The sequence below is a fragment of the Acipenser ruthenus genome, chromosome 10 (assembly GCF_902713425.1).
Source record: "Acipenser ruthenus chromosome 10, fAciRut3.2 maternal haplotype, whole genome shotgun sequence".
NCBI classification, from domain to species: domain Eukaryota; kingdom Metazoa; phylum Chordata; class Actinopteri; order Acipenseriformes; family Acipenseridae; genus Acipenser; species Acipenser ruthenus.
In genome coordinates this window covers 4,518,826-4,541,366 of record NC_081198.1, presented here as the reverse complement: position 1 = coordinate 4,541,366, position 22,541 = coordinate 4,518,826, and the positions used below count along the sequence as shown (strand labels likewise).

Here is a 22,541-nt window from a genome sequence, read left to right as displayed (position 1 = left end):
AAAACACTGGTTTGCCAGACGACGGTAAACCACAGTTCTGGTTTAACCCTTTGCTCCACTGCAGGATTTCATTTAATACGTTACACTATGTTAAATTGCACATTTTAAAATGCCCAAAATGTCAATTATCTTGTATCACAGTTTTTGCTTGATTTGTTATTTGGTTCTTTTTTAAAAGCCACAGTAAGGATAGAAGCACCGTATTAATATATCTTGTTAGATTTTATGTAGAATCGTACATGTTGAGGTATAGTGTGGTACACTGTAACAGTGCCATGTACGTCCATCTTCGTTCTACAAATCAAGGTTTTTAAGTTATTTATTTTAAAGTTCTTTTTGGGATGTGAAATAAGCCTGTTGCAAGTCTTTTTCAGGGTTCTATCTGATAGTTCGCTGACATCACGAGTCACCACTGAGCACCAACATTGAAATACTGTATTGTTTTACCTATTGGTGCCTAGTGTCCATGGTGCAGTGCACTGAGGTATTGCTATCATTGAAGAAAGATATGGGACTAATGGGAGAGGTCTGTATAGTGGCCAGAAGGGAGTTCACTCTACTGTATCTACAATTGGATATGTACCCATGGCAGCAACAGTGGTTGCTAAGCTGGAACGTAATCCTTGCTAGGTGTGGAATTACAGTGCCAAACAACAAAGGGATATTTTAATGTATTTACTTGCCCCAACCAAGTGGTTTTGCTACCAGGACTACTGCAGATTCAGAGCTGATACAAAAGCTGGCCACTTTCCTATGCTGTCATTGAAGAAGGAATCTTCACACAATGCTTTGGGATGTATGCTTTTACACCTCTGTTTATCATCTACCTCGGTTAATTGTGTCCGTTGAATTAATGGCAGTGGATGATATAGGGATGAGCACTTAAGAGTCTGAGTCGAGTGCCTTTATTTACTTCTTGGGTGACTTTCTTCAGCCAACGTATTAGTACGATTTTATCTCAATTTTATATGTGGGCTTGATTTGTAGTGATTCAATGCCTCGAGGGGGTCAAAGCGCAGTGCATTAACGTACTGCATAAATCCCCCATCATCCTACCCTGCTTGTGGGTTGAGGGTTTCTTCTGCTTAACTTGAAAATATTGTGCTGCATTTTGCTTGTACGTGCCAGGACAAAAAAATAATAATAATAACTAAGGTAGAGTTTAGCTGTTGAGGCTCATTATAGTCAGACACATTTTTTTTTAGTTAAAGCCAGAATGTTTCCTGAGTCAAGGTTCACTGGATAATAATGTAACTCCTGTGTCCAGTGTGTTTTGTGAGACAGCTGCTGCCTGAAAAAGGCCACTTTACCATGTCAATACTGTATTATGTTTAATTAGGTACAGTTTTTATAATGTGGTGTTCATTTCTTATGGAAAGTCATGCTGTGAGCAGCACAGATGCAGGAATAACTAATACAATCAGCAGTGTGAAGACCCATGGAACTGCAAATTAGACTTACTTATACAGAAATAAATTACATCCCGATGCCTTCATGAAGCTCGTTAATTAATTCCACTGGCATAAAGGTCTTTTTCTTAATTTCATGTTCCATTAGCATAATAAACACAATTTGAGTTACAACAATATGATCAGTCTAATGGACGCTATTTATTTTAGTGCATCATTTAAAGCTTTGGTAATGCAGAAGTAGCATAAATATACTGTACGGCTAGAGCCCTTTATTAAAAATTCCCATTAGGATAACAGACACAGATGTTCAGTAGTGCACCTTACATTTGCAGTACTTCTTGACTTCATTAATTTGCCGTATGGAAAGGTGTTGCATGGCCCTAATTTAAAAATATCTCTAAAGCAGCTCTAATGCTGCTTCATTTCATAAAAGTAATTAATTAAGAAGAGGTTGCAGTGAGTGCATGGAAGCCAGTGTAGAGCTTAATGTAGGGACATGGGGGGGTTGCAGCTTTTGAATGTATAAGTATACATTTAATATGAAGTTGTATGGGTTGAGTAGAACTGTTATATTTCATACAGTCGCCTCAAGGACACATATGATTAGTGTTATTGTTAAAGACAAGTACATCATTAGCTGTGCTGTCCCTGGTTATATGTGGTTCTAGTTATCATTAGGCTACTCCTATGTAGGTTCATCTTTTTGGAGGACCAATACTCAATATATCAAAAATAAAGTTACAAAACCCCTCCTGACCTCTAGTTCTTAAAATATCTCTCTAATCCAGATCAAACTTTACAGCACATGTATATCTTAGAATCTCCCACAATAGGAATCTGAGGAGAATAGAAGACAATACATGGTGCCAAATGATAGATGGGGGTCTAAGAACATTCACCAGTCATGTGTAATTAAAAACATATTGTAAAAACAATTAGCCCTTGTCGCTATAAGGATGCTTATTAATAATCATTAAACAGCTGTGTGACTGATACATCTGAAAGTAAAGAAAGAATCTTTTTAGCCAAGGTCCCTGGTGGTTCACAGAGTGCAGATGGAGTCACGTGCCCGTGGTTCGAATTCCGGCTGTGCCGAGTTGCCTATCTTGATGGGGTGCCCACATGGAGTGCGGCGCTGGCCTTTGCATCCCATGGGTTAGGGAGGAAAACTAATCTCAGCTGGTCAGACAGTATTGGTCAGTTCATAATGTTCTGTGTTGTACAACACTCACGGATCTTCGGCTTCCTGATTGCTAGGTGGGTTGCAGTTGCGAGGTTCCATTGTAATTGGGCGTTTCAAATTGGGTAGAACAACAGGGGGAAACATCGTCATACAAAAGGTTATCTTTTTAGTCCAGTAGAGAAGACTTTCACCATCGTAGTAAAAATAAAATAGTAATAAAATTTAAAATAAACATTTATGTCATTCCGATTGGCGCCTCTGCGGTTGTGAACTCCTTCTTCGGAGGACAGGACGGGGTATTTCACAGCCACTCTATGACGAGACGATCCCAATGTTCAAACTGAGACCATAGACCTCGGAAAAGAAGAAGAAAAAAAACTAGTAGAAACAATTCTTTACTACAGGGCTGTGCTTTCTCCTCTCTGCTTGAGATCACCCATAATGCATTGCGCCTCAGTTGATTGTCAATCCCGCTGGGTCCCAGTGGAGACTTCTAGTACTAGTTGAAGTACTGTTGCAATTTGAGGGGGGACATTTCCCTGTCATTGAAAATGTGAGGGGGACATACTTAAAGTTTGCTATCCAGTTGCGACATTTTATAATCTTATTTTGAAAAGCTTTTACAGGGGTCTTTAATTAGGTTTTAAGTTGGCACACACTTGCACCAGTTGGTAAAATGTTGTAAGAATCTCTTATACTGCACTTGAGATATCAAGTTTCCCTACATAAACTTTAACTGATTAAGCTAAGTTAAAGTTTATGGTACTGTACATGCAGCTGAGTTAATCACTTTTTTGGTAACCATGGATACAAAGAGGTTTGTGGTTACCTTGAACTATCAACTTGCCACTCAGTCATGTTCAATTGAATGACTCGTACTGTATTTCTGGATTGCATTAGCAGAGTAGAAAAGAAGATAGACTGTCTTAAGTTGCATTATGGCTAATTGTGGGAATCGTCAGAGAAGTCTTCTTGAGTGGGTCATTGGAAAAAGCACATTCGAAAGCCTTGGTAACGGTCCAATAGTGCACCCTAAAATCAGAGGAGTTCAAGAAATGTAATATGTGCAGCTGAACTAAGGTGTGCTTTCTTCTTGTCATAATGCTACAAGTAAATGGACATCTAAAGTGGCGTGGTAACATGTGTCAGAGGACTGACAAAAAAAACATTAGTGTCTTTAAGACATAAGACATAAGCCATAAGACAAAGGCAGATATTTTATCACTATCAGATGAGAGTTCCTGTAGTTCGCAATCTCTCTATTAGGATGACAGCCAAAAGGGCTATTAATCCATGGGTCAGGCAGTCCACTTTAGATTTACTTTATTGGAAATACAACAGAAAATTATACAGAGAATTGTAGGATTAAGAGAATTCAGCAGATAATACTTTGGAAAGGGTTCACTCTGTAGGTTACAATTTTACCTGTCTCATTATAACATCTCAGTTGCCTTGTGAGAGGAGCCTGTGATTTGAACGCTGCAATACAATTTTGTAAAAAAAAGAAAAAATGCATTGCAAGCATTCAGAACTTTAAACTAATCTTTAGAGGGAGTTGGTTCATTTTTTGTTTTTGTTACAGTAATCTGAGGCTTTTAAGGCTTAAGTAAGGCATATCAACACGTATTCCAAAATAAATAATACTATCATTTAATACCCGTATAATTTGGGAGATAAAGTGTTTTAGTATCCTATACAGCTCATAATTAACCATCTCCATCATTATTAAAAAATCCAGTTTGATCACCATTACTACTTTCTTTAACTTTCTTTCTGGAATTCCTGTGGGAAGGACTTTGGAAAGGGACCCAAACCTGAGATGACATGTTGTTTAATTTAAAAAACAGAAATGCCAAAATAGCTTAGAAAATTAAGCCAAAAGTCTTTCTTAGTATCTTTTAAACACAACTAACTAACATATTACCAAAGTAAATATATATATATATATATATATATATATATATATATATATATATATATATATATATATATATATATATTAGTCCCAATGGTGCTAGGGTTGCCATCCTGTAATAGAGTGTCATTTATTGTAATATACAGTATATGTCTTTTAACTGAATCAATACAATATTTTAAATTCTACTATATATGTAACATTTTTAAAAGAAAAAAAAATATGGCTTTAAAACTTCCCCGGCTCGCATTGGCTTTCCTGTATTCAGGTCCTGTAGTTTTTCAAGTATAGTTGCATTGGAGTCTTTGCAGTGCAACAGCGGTTATCTGATTATACAGAGCTTGGGATTCAGATAATTTGTTAAAAGTATTTTTTGTTCTTGTTCACTGCACATTTAGCATTTAAATCTAAAGTTAAAACTGCAAACATATTTAGCAAGCTTGTTGAATTAGAATTATTTTTTTGTTTTCTAGTTGATGTTTGCGAATTACTCTAGTTTTCTCGAGGCATATAGTTAAAATTTGTATTTTTATATTTAAGGCTCTTAAAATATAAAGTCACTCCAACAGCAGGAGTTCTAGGCAAACAGAGTCGTGACTGTAAGACTGGGAGAAAAAAAACTGATGTCTGCCAGTTTTATATGTGCATTACAAACCCAAGTGAAAGTTATTATCAAAGATTGATGTAGCAACGTTTTGGGATAGCTGGCTGCTGCATTGCTTGTTTTTGATTGATCAGAAGACAGTATATTGTATAAATAGAGGATATTTTGTACTGTAGTTATTTCCCGAATGAGGATGGCTGAATAGCCAGTGAGCTCACGGACTGTGAAATAACAACATGGAGCATCCATTCTGTTAATATAACGAGTTCAATGTATAGAAAAGAAAGTGTGTTACATTGATTAGGTGAAGCTTTGCATCTGCTTATCAACGCAACAACATTTAGAACAGTGCGATCATTCAAAATGAGATCCAGTAAAAAACAAAATGTGCTCTGTCATGTTGAATGTTTGTTGTATAAGGTTTTCTACACTACCAAGATCATGTAGTGTTCTGCAACATTATTGACTGAATAGTTTACTGGGAGAACATAAAGCTTGACATCATAAATATACGTCTTTTCTGGTCTTATCTAAAATGCTTGTTATGTTCAATCTTAAAACACTCTGAAAACTCACAATCATGGCATTTAAGACTTTTATTTACATTTTTCTTAGAATCCAATCAAATAGTTTGAGTTCTCTCCCTTTTCATTCTGCTCTAGTCTGTAATTGCTTCTTAGTTCTACTTTTCTGGTTTAATCATGACTTGCAGTGGAAATGTCAATGCTCACTTCTGGAATTCACTCAATGTATTAAATGTAACAGCTGGTAGCTTTAACAAGTGGCAGGAAACTGGGTGGAAAGATATTGAAAGATGTTTTTGCCAGCTGTGTACAGTACACTAAATTGTTTCCTTTTTTTCTTTTGCATTTAACTTTCCTGCAATAATAACTCAATATCTGTCCTTTGTTAGGATGCAAACCCATTGCATTGTAGTGATTTTCAGCTTTACAATAAGCTAATGCACCTAGGCTGTCATTAAGTCTCTGTACTTTGCTACTATGAGGTTGTGCTGAGTTGAACAGTGTGCTGAGTTGCGTAGTCTCTGAGATCACCCCCACACCCCAACTCACAGGTTCTACAGACACTTTATCTGATTAGATTCAGCAGTGGAGGAGGTCAGTGTCACAGTACAGCCTGCGTCTCGTTTTCAAAACATCTACAAAATAAGAAATAAGGACATATCTTATTTATTTATTTATTTATTTATTTATTTATTTATTTATTTTACCTGTAGGTGGGTTCAGGTAGGGAGCCGATGGATGGCATTGTGATTTGGATACACACAGGATAGGCAGCCAACCAGTTGTGTGTGTTGTACAAAAGGCTTTCACTTTAAATGGTTCTTCAGTATTTTGAAGCGTTGCCCCAGGTATGGGATTTGCAATGTGATTATTCTTTCAAATTCTTTCAAATTTCTAAACAAACAGTCAGTTTTTATATTTATTTTTATTTCACAATTAGCTGATTTTACCAATTTACAGTTCAAATTGCTTTTAATTTAGTCCTATATATTTAAATTGGTTTTATGGAACCATTTCAATTCCAAGAAACACAACGTGATGTTTGGAATCCGTCAAAGATCCGTCTTGAAATTGTTATCCAAACGCCACAGGAATTCATGCCATTTTCTCATCACATTCCACATCAGATTGTTGTTTTTCTTTGTTTGTTAAAGTCTTATTGTTTGAAATGTTGCGCCTTGGCATTTACATAAAAGTCTTAGTGCCCCTTTGGAAGAGCCAGCCATGTTCTTCATGATAACCACTCCAATCAGACAAGTCTCCTGAAGAATGAAGATCTTAATGTCATTCCAGCAGCCTGTCATTTAACTTTTAAACCAAGAGATCAGCGTCACAGCCGGTAGAGGCTAAAATGGATGACTTAAACCTCAGCTCTTTAAACAGCATCACTGTCATTCTGACCCATTACATATATACTGTAGTAGCGCTAATATGTGCCTTTTTCAAATTTGAGCCCGACTGATTTGCTTATGTGGAGCAGGTTAAGCCAAGCCTGATCTCATTGTCGCCTTTTTATTCAGGACCCTAAAAGAGTTTTTATCTGTATCGGTTTTATTGGTGTAAAGAGTATAATGCAGGAGTTAGGTCTGTTTTTTTGTTGGTGGAGGTGCAAGGGTAGGCTTTTGACGACACAGCAATTCCCAGCACAAACACACAGGATTACGGGGTCATCAGTATTCATGTAATATTTAATTAGCTTCTTCCAAACTAATCCCAGATATTTTCCAGGTTTCATACAACACATATGTGCCTCATAACCCTAACCCTAAGAAGGCATGTTAACAGCAGTCTTCTTTTACCCTTGTGGTCTGTTCTTACCTGGGGAGCTGTATCATAGTGGCCATTGTTCTTAGCTTTTTGTCTCTCCAACTGACTGTACCAGCTAGCCAGCTGTACTGTTCCAAGCGTACTTGGCGCCATTTAATGATTTTTATATATTACTGATTTATTTGAGTTTATTGACATGTTGGGTGTGTTTCTTGGAATTGAAATGGTTCCATAAAACCAATTTAAATATATAGGACTAAATTAAAAGCAATTTGAACTGTAAATTGGTAAAATCAGCTAATTGTGAAATAAAAATAAATATAAAAACTGACTGTTTGTTTAGAAATTTGAAAGAATAATCAAATCCATGTTTGTCTCCGCACATATTGAAGTATATTATATTTTCAAAAGCCTACAGAAGTCCCACTATTGTGTGTTCTAGCTTCTCTCTTTGGGATTGCTGATGACACATTACCAACCTATTTAAACTGTAAATCATAACACACACACACAGCACAGCCAGCCAGGCATCAAGCTAGCAACTCAGACAAAGAATCCAGATGGGAGCAAGTCAAATACATTTAAAAAATTTGAGTTACTGGTATCTGCCTAATATTCATTGCTGCAGATCAGGAAAAGAAAATCTACAGTATTAGTAAGCACCATCTCAGATATCCATTGAAAATTCAACATCCAATGAAGACAGATCAATGAAACCATCTGCTACAGCATTTATACAGGTTTGATCAATTTACTTGAAAATCAAGTTACTGCTAGTCTGTTTATCTCTTACTGGAAACAATTGATACATTGTTGCAGTGAAATTAATCCTTTGAATTCATTAGCGGAATCAGATATTCGATAGATGCAACCAAAAATAATTATGTGGACGGTAATTAATGACTCCGAGCATAGGACAAGACGCCCCCTAAAAGCTTCTATCAGACATGTACTGCTGTTTTATCTTGTTTGAAAATGGAAAACTGGATGCTGGCTGTTTTAATCATAATAACCACACAAAAAACAGCCCCATAATACTTTAGCGTTTATGGTAACTGTCATTTTGATATTATTTTATTCTGTAAACTCAATATTATCCAGAATTACAGTATATGGACTATGTTATGTTAAAAGCAATAACTACGTGTTTGAATATGTATATACAGTAGAATTTTGTATACAGTGTTATACGATACAAGCTGATATATATGGGCTATGCTTCTTCTGTATCTTACAGAAGCCTATACTATATTTCTTATAATACATAGTTTAACAAGAATAATTAATCCATATAGATAATCTTGAAACGTGTGTCTGAAATATCACCAGTAACCTTTTCTTCTTGTTTAGATTCACTTTGTAAATTGTCTGTTTAAATCAACACATCCTGACTTTTTACAACAGGGCGCTCAAGCATGTATTTTTTTTAGTACAGCTGGTACCCCCAGAGTGTAACCATTAACCTGTCCCCCTGCAACACTCTGCCCCCCTGTGGATGTTACAAATACAGAAGTACAAATGTGGTTTTTTACATCCATTGGTTGCTGGGAGTGGATATATAAGCTTCCCCTGATGAAGGGGTCAAATACTGTTGTAATGTTTGGGGGAGGGGTGGGAGGTCTTTACTTTTAACCATATGGCAGACTGCTTTCACAGCACAACCACTCAAATCCCTTCTAGCACAAGTGATTGTGAATTAATATTAATTAATAATGAACCCCCTGAAAGGTATAAAGCCCTCTCCCAAAAACAAAAGATTTTATCGGAGAGTACATCATGATTGAAAATGTTGTCCCCAGCCATTTATTGCCACTTCTTCTTGTTCAGTGCACCGTGTGCATAATTCACTAAGCCACGGCACATCTGTTGTTAGCGATTTCACGCCTTTTTGCAAATTGCATGCGGTCGGTCACTGATAATGACCTATTTCAGCAACATTTTTAACCCTGTGAAACAATGTGTGAATTATCTCGACAGGATAAACGATGACAAGGGGAAATCCCACAGTTTCTTTCAGTCCTTGTGATATAGTGTGTCTTGTTAACAGAAGCTGCTGTAAGACTACAGGGTTTAAACAGAGCAGAGCATCCCTTCACCTTTTTTAATAGTGCCTTTCTTAATGTTGTAAGGGGTTCATCAAAATAACTGTGGAACGTGTCATCAATACGCTTTTTACTTCCTATTAAATCGACTGCCAATTGAATTACTGGCTTATTATAAAGCGTTGCTTAACATTTTAAGATATCAATGATGTTGTGATTATTACACAATATGGGTTTGACTTTGCTTTTACAGGCGTGGATATGGTTATATAATGACGGTGCTTATAGCATATATGACTGTCTTATATTTACATATAGAGCTGCTTATCTAACTGTGAGGAAACTTAGTAAAGACATTCCAGAGCACAAGTCATCGAGGACCGGAAGCTTCGAATTTTTAGTAAACAAATTGACTCTACTTTAGTGGCAAAGGCGACAGTGGTACGATGAGGTTTCCCTCCTAAACACTGAAAAAGGAAGGAGGAGTGTCGGCTTGTCTGATAAAGAAAAGCTTGCTTGTGTGCTTGTAGGATTCCTGAATCTGAAACCTGCATGGCTTGTCCTCAAGTCCTCAACAGTGGAAGTAATTCCAGATGTTCCATTAAAATCCCTATTTCTTTACAATGCGCATAAACTAGAAGTTATTATATAGATGTGTGTGTGTGTGTGTGTTTCAACAAACATTTGATCACACTACACCACTCAAAATAAAAGTAGAGTGTAATTGCATTTACAAAGGGTAAATAGGCCTCAAACAAGATGGGTCTTCTATCGTAAAACGCCACTAATAGTGAACCATTAATTTACATTTGTCCCTTTAGACAGTATTTATGAGCCAGCAAAATGGTATGTCAAACGGTAGACAAATTTATTATTGTTACGTTGCACATACATTTACGTGTTCTTCAGGGAAACAGTTGTCATTAACCTCTGTTTTGTCTTCACCGTGTCTCCATATTCATTATCTGACAACAAAGAACGCTAGCCTTCAAGAGCCCGTTTGTTACTAATAAATCAGAAGGAAACGCATGCAGCTATGTAGCGCCGAACAAAACCCAGGGTGTAAAACCAGTAGCTACTGTTTAGTGGGAGAGACGTCTGTCTGACAGGCAAAACAGATAGATAGAGCTCATTAATCTTCAATGTACTGTAGTGGACTAAGAAGCCTGTCCTATCGTGCACCCGCTCAAGTCTGCAGTAATTACACAATGGCACTATTAATACTAGCCTGTGCCTGAGCAGGGATGGAGCGATCTCCTTTTGTTAGCCGCTGATCACTAGCTGATTAGTGGATTTGTATTTTTCTAGTTGAGTAATTGCATTTGTGTTTTCCCCTGCTGACCCAGGGGTTGGACTGCAGTTACCAGCTGACATGCCTTCACAAGAGCGCTCCAACCCCCTGGTATAATGAACTAGAACTGGACAAGCATGACCTGGGTGGTGGCTCTTTCGTTTGCAGGGAGTTTAAAGTCATACATTAATCCAGAGACAAATAGACAGGCTTCACAAGAGCGAACACATTCAATTTGAGGCGTAGCTCCCAGAAACAGGCTGAATTCACTTGGGTCCGATTCTGATAGAGCAGAATGCACAGGTCTGTTTTTTTTATGTTTTAGACTTTCATGAAATATGATGGGAATGTTTAATAACTGGGTAAGCCTATGGTTTTAATTTCCTGTCTGTTGTGAGCTGATGTTAGGTGTGCAAAGGCTTCTATGTATTTTTTGGTTAATAAATATAAAAAGTGACTAGCAAAGTTATCGGAAAGATATACAATAAATAATAAAAGCACGAATATTCAAATACGATTTAACAGAAATGTCAGTGTTTGCATTTTTTAAATGTTTTACATTACACAGCAGTACAGTTCTTGCAACGTGATCATATTACGGGACATTATGATTGCAGCTTTTAAAAATGTTGTGAATGACCCAAGTACAGCAGTTGCTTTATCAGGGAGACTATTAGGAAATAAAGTAGACCACATCCAGTAAGACCTGCTGCATGCTTTATGATTCTGAAATCCAGAACAGCACAAGACTGTATAGTGCTTGCTGAAGGATGGCTTGTACTCCATACCAGGTTGCCCTTTGCTGTCACAGAAAGCTGTTTTGAACTTCCTCTGCAGCAATGCTGGAAGTAACTAGCTGAGCTCATTAGCAGATTAGGTGTTGCAATGAATCCATGTGTTTAGCATGAGCTCTCATTCTGCAGTCTAGTGTTTCTCCAGGAGAGCAATTACCTGTGACTGACATGTTTTCACAAGCCTCTAGTCTGTGCCCCCCCCCCCCCCCCCGATATACAGGGACAGAAATTCTTCTGTCAGCTGTACCTGTGTTCACCTGACAGCGATGCATGCTAATGATGAAAGGTTTTAATAATCTTTTCAAATGGAATTTGAATCATGCAAAAAAATGTTGTGCACTATATAAGGCAGCTGGGAAAGTGGATCTGCTCATTTACTCATGAGCGCTTGCCTTGAGAGCATTGCTCTCCCCATGTACTGTAAAGTGCAGTGCTTTCTAATAGTAATTTAGATAGACTGCCCTTTTTTTCTTTGAAGGATTAAGGTGAGGGCTGTATAGCCAAAAATAAATCCCATCCCCTCTCCTTCCAACCTCTTCTGGTTTTCAGTGGGAGCTGGGAGAAAGGTGCTCCACCTGGCTCTGGCTCTTTTGTAGTGTCACCTTTCAGCCCGCAATTCTGGCTGCCTTGTATTTAGGATTTTAATTTAAATTAATTTCACAGGCTGGGCAGGAGCCTTTGGTGTTTAATTTGTGGTGCAGACACGTTTTCTTTGCAGAGCTTAATGGCAGCCTGTAACAAACATGGTATTTTATTGGGCCTTTATTAGGTGGTTGTGACAGAGATGCGATCTGACTACCCTGTGGTTCACGGTTCACATACAGTTTTCTCCCATAGTGCATTTAGCAGGCTCCATCACGTTCTTATAACACTCAGACAAATCTCCACTGTGAGCCACAGGCACACATACCAGAGACCCACCCAGAGGGAGCCTGAACTAGCAGGTTGTCACTGCAATGATAACCCTGTAATTATCCTGATATTTTATCACCTATTTAAAGGGTAGCCCTGTCAAGTCTGTGGGAATTAAATACCCCAGGGCATCTTTCTGAGGAGAGCTTTCTGAGGCTGTGCTGGCCAGTCTCTGATAGAGAGGGGAAGACAGTATCCCCTTCAGGCTCTGGGGACCTTGAAGCACATTAGACCCTGGTAACGTACTGGCTTTTGAAACTACGCCATTGACTTCAATGAGTACTCCAGGGAAGGAAATAAGACTCCTATTGCATAGCAGTTTCACTCATTCCTGGTTTTAATACAAGCCACACTGTATAGGTAACAAACTCAGGTGCGTCTTATTAACCTCCCAGAAAAAAACAGGACTGGATCAAACTTTCTATGCAATGGGAGTCTTGTTTCTATCCTTGCACATGCTCTAGGTTTATATCTCTATGACCCTCTGATAGGCTGAACGGATGTAATAAAATATAAAGTGTGGGTTAGTTTGGTTTGCCATAAGCCCTACTCAGAGAGTTGCTGGCAGCGTGATTGAGACCCAGAAACATGCTGTGTGTACACACAGAGCCACAGCTCAGTTTGAGAGTGGTTTATTAACCCCTTAAGAGCCAATGATATCTCTACTCCTAATAATTCACCTGTGGCATTGCATGTTGCTAAAGCAACTTGGGGTTGTGCTTTTATTTTGGTGAAGCTGAGGGGACTGAAGTCTATGGTAACACCAGGTAAAAAAAACAAAAAAAAACATTGCCCTTGAAGCCACCAACAGCCTGTGTCTCTGTGTGCTCCTGTATACCTGCTGAACTTTAAGCACAATGTGAACAAAATGATGCTTATAATGATTATTTTCCTTTGCCAATTACGGCATATTTCAATGACGCTTCAAGGTCAGATGATGCCCTCCGAATTCCTGTCAGAGAAAAAGAGAGACAGAGACTCGACGATCGTGGGTCTGTCAGGCACATTATTGCTCTAACTAGCGCACAAAAAAGTCTATAGAAACTTTATCCCCCATTGAGTGTAACTGGATTCATAATAATATGAATACACATTTTTTTAGATCATTATCTGGCGCAGGGCCAACAGCTGAACATAAAACATTAACATCTGAAAGGGCTACTGATTCCTGTGGGCTTGTGATTGTGTTCATCGCAAAAATAGCTACCAGAATAGACTAGAAGCTGCTTCACAGAGAATTAAGTAGGTCTGATTTTAATATCAGAAGGTTCTTTGAAAGAATTATGACTGGGACTTGACTGTTGTATTGCACATCACAAGTAGACTTTGACATTAATAAGGCTGGGGAGAGGATGGGTAAATGTTCCCTATGGTAAACACCTCTGTGAAGACACCAAGTGGCAAGTTGCAGGCCTTTCACAAATAAGATGATTAGAGCAAAGCTTTATGCATCTCGAAGCATTGGGTGCTCAGTGCTTCAGCTATGAGGTTCTGCACAACATCTTTTTATAGTACTGTACGAGCTGTCACTGATTCCACTGGGGCAGTGCTAATGGTTAATTCTTACCTTTCCTCAGCCGGTTCAAATTCCTTTCACCTTGTGTTTTTTTTTTTTTTTTTACTTTTAAACTGCTGCTAGCCACCCTTCCCTAGAATCCTTGATGCAGACCATCTGTGTTCCAATCTATGCCGGACAAAGTAGTTATAATTTGGCAAACATTATTAAAGCTCCAGGATATTTATATTAAAACCAAGTAGATTTCACGCCTCATATAAATACCGTACATCTATCCTCTTAATACATTTATAAAGCTGACTTTGAGGAAGCCATGTAGGAGATTTAAACGCCAATCTTTTTCATGGGAGTCGCATTAAGAAAGATGTATTGACTTGATTGGTGTAGTTTTCATAAAAATCCAGCAGATGGCGCTTGTTCTTGTTTTTTTAGTATGCTAGGGAATTTTGATGGCTCAGTTTTTGTTTACACAGTTATAAATCCCTTTGCAATTCAAGAAGTCTGATATTATGAGAGAACAGTTGGAAGGAAAAATGAGTTCAGTGGTTCTACTGTACAAGATGTTTTTTGTAAATATTATTATTATTTATTTATTATTATTAGTATAAGCCAAATAAAGAACACATGCTTTATTTTAATTGTTAGCTTTTGTTATATTGTTATAACAAAGGAACCATGCAAATTACCAATTATTAAATATCGTTGACCAAATTAAAAAAGAAAAAAAATAAATCAGAGGAAGTAATTTCTATTAAAATAAGAGTAAAGACTTTGCAAACTTCACACATCTCAACAAATGAAGCAGAGCCACAGTTTCTGCCATGTAGCTTACCATAACAATTGAGTTGCAGAATAAAATACTGGCACCTCAACTTCAGCAGCAGTGCTGTGCTGTAAAGCAGAGATAATAGTACAAACTAAAAATAACAATCACTGAACGTCTTATCAGGAGTGATTTACTGTGTCAACTGGAAAAGCTTCGTGACATTGGAGTATAAAAGAAAAATACATAGATACATGTCTGTATGCATTGTATATAAAACAAATGTATCAACATATCAATTCTCTAGCCCACTCAGGACCAGACTAACCAAGCCAATTTATATAAGCAAACCTCTTATAAACAAGTACCCCAGTAAAAGAATCATATAACATGGCAAGCCTTGGCAAACTATGATAAATACATAATATGACCACGGGAAAAGTGCAAAATTACCATGCAGATTTATCTGGATTTAAAGCTGTTTGGACTTTATGGCCCTGATGCTGGTGCTGTATGCGACTAACTGAGCCTCCAGCACTGAGATACAGCTGGCTAGTTTCTCTTTTGCTTGAAGACCAACATAACCCCTTATGGGTGATAGGTCACCCAATAAAATAAGGAAATGATGCTTGCTTTATTATAACCATGTATTTATCCATGGGCATATCTCTTAAGAAGAGCCTCATTTAGGAAACTGTCTAATCTCTGGTAGTTGCACTGTTTAAACGCTGTGTGAGGAGCATGAATGCACCTCTAAAGACATTAGCAAAGTCTGAACGCCCAGGTGCGGCTGCAATTGACATTATGTTCAGTCAAAGCATTTGTATTAAAATGAACCAGGTTATCACATTTAATGTTATATGTGCACAGCAACAATAGAGCCTTAACTGGGTCTCAGAAAGGGAATAGTTTACCCTTAAGCATAATTGGCGGCCTTTTTATAAAAACAAACAGGCATGAATAGTCATTGAGTCTGAATCGCTCTTTCACTTCAGCAGAGGCTAATGCCCTCCAGGTCAGGGTTAAGTCGCTCAGAAGAATGTGGGGAAGCTGTGGGCTGGGCTTGCTGCTTGTGCTTTGGTTGTCTTGTGGGCAGAGAAAGTTCACAGCGCTTCACATCCTCCATTTAATGAGTGCTAAATTAACCATTTTAGGCCTCAGAATCTGCAAAAAATGGCAATTATTCACAGTTGCATGACACCAGAGGTCAATCAGAACAATGCCTGCGAGCTGTGGTGTAGGACCTTAAAAAGATCTATTAATTGAGGATTGATTTGTTGGCTGTCAGAAATGGTCATTATGTGATTCTCGTCCTGTACCTCAAAGTTGTATATATTGTGTATTTGCTCCCAGAGGCAGTTTAATTTTGAGCTACTGTATTAAGAACTAATAGCAATGCAGTATTCGCATCATGAGGACATGTTTCCAGGACTGTAACCAGGAAAACAATGTATCTCACGTCCCAGAAGACAGCTTCTGATCAGAACTGTGTACTTGTGGTCTGAAGCGATAATGTGGGACGATGGCGACTGCAGAGGACTGTGGCATCTGACAATGTCTACCAGTGTGGGCATAATCCTAAACACAGGTACTGAGCTAGCTGTACTAGATCAGAACGGCGTACACCTTGTTTACACAAGATAAGTTTTCACGAAGTACTGCCACAGCTTTTAGTAGCACAGTATAACCATTGCAAGCATTGTGAAACACAGAGTAGTAGGGTAAAGCATAGTAATGCATAGTACAAGCATTATAAAAGCAAAATTCGCAACTCGCAAGATTTAATATGGGAATCACAGCTTGTCAAAGTCACTCAGCATTGACATGGGAAGAGTTGAGGCAGGGGTCTCATTTAGCAGGGAGATAGCAGGGTTAATTATCAATAATTTAAGGAAAAATACATAGCCCTTTTATTTTTTTATTTATTTTAAATTTAGTAGTTGCCAATTATTTTTTTTATTTTCTCCCAATTTAGAATGCCCAATTATTTTTAGGCTCAGCTCACTGCTACCATCCCTGTGCTGACTTGGGAGGGGCGAAGATGAACACACGCTGTCCTCCGAAGTGTGTGCCATCAGCCGCCCACTTCTTTACACACTGCAGAGTCACCGTGCAGCCACCTCAGCGTCGGAGGACAATGCAGCTCTGGGCAGCTTACAGTCAAGCCCGGCCAGACCACAGGGGTTGCTGGAACACGGTGAGCCGAGGACACCCTGGCTGACCTAAGCCCTCCCCCCCTCCGGGCGGCGCTCGGCCAATTGTGCGCTGCCCGCTGGGAGCTCCCATCCACTGTCGGCAATGGAATAGCCTGGACTCGAACCGGCGACGTCCAGGCTATAGGGCTCATCCTGCACTCCACACGGAGCGCCTTTACCGGATGCGCCACTCGTGAGCCTCTCATAGCTCTTTTTAAATCTAATGTAATCTTTTGAGATGTCTATAAAGGACTAATAAATAGTGCCTTTTAACAACAAATGCCTTCCTCTCACCGTGTATTGCTTTTGCTCTTTGAAATAGAAAATGAACTGCACTTCAATGTCAGAATTGTATTTAATATCAATGCAAAGTAAATACAGACTGCAAATACATATGCAAGAAGCAACAACAAAAAAGTATAGAGAATGCATTATTTATATCCATTTAACATCAACACTTTTATTACTTGAAGTCCTGCTGTGGAGAAAACACTGATGACAATGTCATTTCAAATAATTAGAAAGCTTCCCACCCACCCCGGTATTGGTATTGTCGTATCAATTGTCATGTATTTACATTAAAAAAAAAAAAAAAAAAAAAATTACTATGTGTTCCTTTCATAACTGCAAATCTGAGACATAAGTAACAAATGGAAATGCACAGCAGATAAGATGTATGGAATTTTTTGTCAGCAGACTCCAAAGATGACCTCATACTGTTGACAGTATTATGGCCTCTATTTATTCTGTGTGTTTAAAGTAATATGTACATATTTGCAGGATAGAGATACTCATTGCATGAATAAATTCAGTGGTTTAGCGAAATGAAACACCAAGCCGTGTGAATTCTGAAGAGAAGAGCTAAATAAGGGTTTCAATAATATACTGCAAGCATTAGGTGTCATTACCACTGTTTCAACCCATGTCACAAAGTTTCAAGCTTTACTTGTCAACGCCGGTTTTAAACACAACTCTGTCTTGGTTTAAGAGAGCTTTGTTTTAAAACAATATCTTGAAATGAGGAAAGTGGTAGGAGTGTCAGACATTAGCATCCATTGAAAGCCTTACAGAATTAATAAAGCGTCTCTTTAATACTAGATGATGTACAATACTACGCTCTGGTATTATATATAATTGCCCTAATGCACACAGAGTATTCACATTGGCAGGTTGCATTATCTGATCTTGCATTCGTGGCAGGCCCCCTATGAAAGCTCTTATACTTTTCCAGAAACATTTTGGTTAAGATAGATCATAGTCTCCAAATGCTAAATAAACTAAATAGCATTTTTAATGGGAGAGTTTGAAGGCTAGCATTTGTTACTGAACTGTGTTTTTTTGTGTGTGTGGATTATTATATGCATAGTAGTTATTGATGATATAAGATTTAAAATATCTATTAATGCATACTGAATTAAGCCTATATTGCTTTATGGAGTTACAAAATAATTGAATTCTTTCTAAAAAAAAAAAAAAACCCAAAGAAACAAAAAAGTTAGGTAAACAATTAGGCTATTTATTACTGAAAATAAGTAACTAATTAAAAAAAAAAGTTAACCTTGACATTATCATAATATATTTTTTGACTATTTTATTTATATTTAAAAACATCAATAAGAAGTCTGCAATTCTCTGTAATCAATAACCCAGTTTTATTCTTTTATAAAAGTCGGTGGAGTGGATTACACACAAACATGCTTCAATCCAACTGGATCATCACCAGCGTGTCACTTTATTTATATACATGACAAATGTTTGTCACCAAAAAAACATTTTCAAAGAGTTCCTTAACTCTTATTATTTGAAAGGAGAGAAAGTCCAGTCAATTAAAAAAAAAAAAAAAAAAAACCCTCAAATACTCAAAACTGTTCCATGGATTCCTAGTCAAGTATATGTGTGCCACATCTAGGCCTAAACCACTTCCTGAGGCCTGGTTCAGATCCCACAGTCAGAAAGGCCAATCCATCACCTTGACCTTTCTGTCTGAGCCAGGAACGATGCAATACAAGCAGATGGGTGGTGAATTGCAACCATGCTGGAACAATAAACCCTGCCCTCCAGCTTCCTGTGAGTTGGCAGCGTCTTGGACTCAAGAAAACAGAAACAAGCTTTTGTTAATTCAATAAAACACAGGCCTCTAAAACCTTCAGAACTCACAGACCCACAGAACGTGATACAGGTAGGAGATGCCATGCCTCTAACTTCAATCCAAGATATTTTCAATTATTAGTTTTGGTTTGAGCTCAGTTTAAAAAAATTAGAAATAAACCTGAAAAAGATTTTGGTCGTTAAATTCATTTAAAAAATACATTGCTGTCTATTTATGTGGTTAACATATGGAAAATATTAATTGTAGAATATCTCTGTAAAGCTGGGTTACTTTTCACTTTAGAAAATCTCATTTTTGCTGTGAGTACTGAAGATCACCCTGACTGTCTGCTGCTTGTATACATGTAGCTATAATTATTCTTTGGATCTTCTTTTCCTCAACATTTAGTTGCTTTGTATGCTTTAATCAGTTCTGTCATTAGTATCCATTACACTTTTTTTATTGGTGTAACATACTGTATGCAATTGCTTTTCTACCTTCAGATCCTGGTCTCATCCGTTCTTAGACTGGGGGTTGGGTCTTGGCAGGCCTTGGGTGGGAGACCTCCATGGAGCAACAGATGCTCCAAGAAGTGGCAAGGAAAAGTCTTCCCTCTGGGCAAAAAGCAATAATGCATCACAGTTCTGTGACAGGAGCACCTCAGTCCTGACCTGAACACGCCCCTGCTATTCAGTTCTGGCTCCTCTGAAGCCAGACAGTCAGTTGCAATGTGTGGTAGTTTTGTGATGTGGACAATTTCAGTTGTGATCTGGGCTGAATTTGAAACCAGCCCTCCATAGGTGAAATGCACAAAATGCAGGTGAATTCAGCTAGTGCCTACAGTAGTCGTGGAGTAAGAAGCAAACGTGTACTGAAATGAACAGACTTAAGTGTCTGCTTAATGGATGAAAAACCTAGACCAGAAGAACAAAGGCACTCAACTATGGGTCAAATCTCTTGCTACTGTAATTTAAAATCTGCACTTCTACAACCCACTCATAAAAAGAGGACAGGACATGTTGGCCAAAACCCTTGTATTCGTATATTCAAATAATATGGAGGCTTGCTGCAGAGCGAGAATCGAGGCCCTTTCTTAAGTGTTTGGTTTGATCCAAAAACTTGAACTCAAGCTTACCTTTCTCCTCTACTAGGGTTGCCGCGATATCTTCTTTTCAGGTGTTCAGTTTCCATCAACCAGCTCTGGCTGATCTCTGACCCTAGACCATCTGTCTTCAGTGGAGGGAATGTGACATAGACTATGAGGCAAGATCGTAGGCTACATTGTTCTAATCTAATATATACTACTACTTCTATAGACCAATTTGTCACCTCTATCCAGGAACAAATAAATAGCAAACTATACAGTAACTTGCTAGTTCTTATAGAAAGCCAAATTGAGGAGAACAGTGACCCTTTTGGCAAGAAGACAATGCGACTTAATACAGCAGGCAGCTTGGATAGTTGATTGGAAAAGAACTGTTGGCTTAGCAGGTAGGAGGCTTGCCTCTGTGCCAAAAAGGTCAGTTTTAAATCCTGCCAGCAGAGTGTGATCTGAATCCATCTCTCACCCCGTGTGGGAGTGGTGGGAGGGAGCTGGGGGCTCTGATCTTCAGAAGAGAAGCAACGCTGAGGTCTCGAAAGGGTGATGATCCAACCGTGTTTGTCAAATAAGGGTCGAGCTGGTGGTTCTTGACATGCTGACATGCGGACTGTGCCGTGGTATTTACAATAAACTCCAGCAGTATTTTGAAAAAAAGGGGTTATAATTGCGGTACTATTAGTACTGTACCTTCAGACATAACTTCAAACACTTATGGGTAAATTCAATCATATACTATAGCACCTGTGTTATCTCCCTGTTCTATGGCCACATTCAATCCATCATTTAAGAATGTAAAGGTACATTTGTGACACTTTTACTAATACAGTAGTGTGTTCGGAGGGTGTCCTCATTGAAATATTTTGACAAATGACTTCATCAGTACTGTATATATTTGTGGTAGTATTGTTCTATACATTACGAAGAAATTGTTATGAGGTAACAATACTGCATGATATACATTTAAAGGTAAATGGTGTTGAATTGTAACTCATTTTGGATTGGTTTTTTGATTGGGAGCAGTTACAGTAATAATTTTATTAAACAAACAAATACATTTTTTACTAACCCTCACAAATAGCAATGAGTTTGGACAATGGAGGTTTTACTAAATATATTGTTTGTCTTTTCTACAGTATTGGGTCACGACCTTGTGGTAAATGTGCCTTCATTCCCACAGAGCTAAACTGGATACATATATTCAAACAAACAACTGGATATAGTTCATATGTATAACTTGCTCCAAATTGCTGATATATTTTTCTTTAAACTGTTCCACATTAGCTGTTTTTGCTAGTGACAAGCGTTACCATTTATGTCTGTTCTTTCATGTAATTCATGCCGAAATGCTGTCAGCTATTTCTACATTTCAGAACAATGAAAAGAAAACAATATCCTCTCCCAATAAAATGCACCCGTTTTATTTAATCTTAATTCCTTCTTTCAAACCAAACTGTAAAATGTAGCTGGATGTGTAGCTAATGACCCATGAGCAATAAGCAACTGTTTAAGTAAATGCACTAGCAGAAAAGCTTTTACCGAACAGCATTTTAATATTTTAAATAGATTTTGTATTGCAGGCTCTTTTCTAACTGGATTAGTTCTCTGATGTGTTCTGACGGTGCTGCTGTTAGGGATACTCCATTAACTTTGTCTGTCATCTTATTTTCTCCGCTTTCCAGTATAGCACCCTTATATTTCATAATTTGTTTTGCTATCAGTGCTGATTTGTAAATGTGCAAATTCTAATTAACAGCAGCCACTGTCTCTAATCTATTAAATATTAAATCATTCCTGCAGCGTACAGCGTATAGTTTACACAGCAGACGGAGCCCTGTGGTATGCAAATTCATCTGCCTCAAGTTTTAAACATTCGTTTTCATTTGAAAGATTTTTTTTTTTTTTAGACTGCTTCGGTTTTTCGGTTTTTCCTTTCTATTCAGGTTAATATTTAATAACGGACCCGATTCATGTTAGTCTGGGGAGTTTCAATTGTATTGTTTTTGTTTTTGTTTCACTTCATTAATGCAGCCTTAATCCAAGCACCAGCTTGTTAGTGAGTTGATGTTTTATATTTGTTTTGAAGTCACATTGTGGCATTAGTATTTTTTCATGCATAGAATAAAACATTTTTTTGAAGGTTTTTGGTGTGTAAAAGAATAGCACACCAATACATTTTTTATTGAAGGGAATGATATAAGTATTATACGGTAAAAGCTTTTTAGAGTCCAAGTATCAGAGCAGTCATGTGATAGATTTCTGGCAGAAAGTTTCACAGCTTATCATCAGGTTTAAAGAGCATGATTAACTCCCAATGGCAGGCTGAATGCCGTAAACATGCCCTGTGTAAAATCAGTAATAATGCATTCATTTTTTAAAAAACAATTCTTAACCTAGAACCCTATACTTACTGTTAAACAAAACCGTTTTCTTAG

At 37.8% G+C, this 22,541-nt stretch overlaps 1 protein-coding gene across 7 annotated transcripts in view; it reads left to right on the top strand.

Annotated features, from left to right (window-relative positions):
- Positions 1–22,541, top strand: part of LOC117402449 (uncharacterized) — a 170,661-nt gene that overhangs the window by 16,556 nt on the left and 131,564 nt on the right. For 4 of the 7 annotated variants that reach the window (XM_059031559.1, XM_059031558.1, XM_059031556.1 and 1 more), the window contains exon 1: positions 10,876–11,041. The exons of the other annotated variants lie outside the window; for them this stretch is intronic. The gene's annotated coding sequence lies outside the window, so the exon portion shown is untranslated. Of the gene's footprint in view, positions 1–10,875; positions 11,042–22,541 lie in introns of those variants that run through there. 7 annotated transcript variants of the gene reach the window in all.